Source organism: Schistocerca nitens, chromosome 2 (assembly GCF_023898315.1).
Source record: "Schistocerca nitens isolate TAMUIC-IGC-003100 chromosome 2, iqSchNite1.1, whole genome shotgun sequence".
In the NCBI taxonomy this organism is placed as follows: domain Eukaryota; kingdom Metazoa; phylum Arthropoda; class Insecta; order Orthoptera; family Acrididae; genus Schistocerca; species Schistocerca nitens.
The window spans coordinates 47,955,908-47,957,368 of NC_064615.1; positions in this window are offsets into that span (position 1 = coordinate 47,955,908).

The window sequence follows — 1,461 nt, forward strand, 5'->3', positions numbered from 1 at the left end:
ATTTCGCGTCTGTAGCACGTCATCTTCGTGGTGTAGCAATTTTAATGGCGAGTAGTGTAGTTTTATTTGTAATGGGAAGTAAACCGACGTTTTTCATTGGCGTTCGGCGTCGCATGAAAGTCGCAATGAGCAGTACTTCTTGGGCTGACTCCATCAACGTTTTTAGGGGCTCTAAGTGTATACTTCAAGGGCTGTGAGAAGTTGTTGAGTGGAAGAGGTGCGGTTCACCGCAGCGAGGAGGGACAAATGGCCATGGCTCCTAAGGTACGCACTTCACATTATGTTCTGCTCTGCGCACTCGTTTAATACAGGGTGCCTAGGGAACCTGCCCCTCGGATCGCTAAACCACAATTCAAGCAAATCGTATTAATGAAGTTTAATTACAGTAAGATAAATGGAAATACATAACTTTGAGAAATATACAATGAGATGTCGCAGGCAAAGGGCGACATGAAACATAAGCAACGTCTTCGGTACATACAATTCGTAACACAAGCGAAACAATATACACTCCTGGAAATGGAAAAAAGAACACATTGACACCGGTGTGTCAGACCCACCATACTTGCTCCGGACACTGCGAGAGGGCTGTACAAGCAATGATCACACGCACGGCACAGCGGACACACCAGGAACCGCGGTGTTGGCCGTCGAATGGCGCTAGCTGCGCAGCATTTGTGCACCGCCGCCGTCAGTGTCAGCCAGTTTGCCGTGGCATACGGAGCTCCATCGCAGTCTTTAACACTGGTAACATGCCGCGACAGCGTAGACGTGAACAGTATGTGCAGTTGACGGACTTTGAGCGAGGGCGTATAGTGGGCATGCGGGAGGCCGGGTGGACGTACCGCCGAATTGCTCAACACGTGGGGCGTGAGGTCTCCACATTACATCGATGTTGTCGCCAGTGGTCGGCGGAAGGTGCACGTGCCCGTCGACCTGGGACCGGACCGCAGCGACGCACGGATGCACGCCAAGACCGTAGGATCCTACGCAGTGCCGTAGGGGACCGCACCGCCACTTCCCAGCAAATTAGGGACACTGTTGCTCCTGGGGTATTGGCGAGGACCATTCGCAACCGTCTCCATGGAGCTGGGCTACGGTCCCGCACACCGTTAGGCCGTCTTCCGCTCACGCCCCAACATCGTGCAGCCCGCCTCCAGTGGTGTCGCGACAGGCGTGAATGGAGGGACGAATGGAGACGTGTCGTCTTCAGCGATGAGAGTCGCTTCTGCCTTGGTGCCAATGATGGTCGTATGCGTGTTTGGCGCCGTGCAGGTGAGCGCCACAATCAGGACTGCATACGACCGAGGCACACAGGGCCAACACCCGGCATCATGGTGTGGGGAGCGATCTCCTACACTGGCCGTACACTACTGGTGATCGTCGAGGGGACACTGAATAGTGCACGGTACATCCAAACCGTCATCGAACCCATCGTTCTACCATTCCTAGACCGGCAAG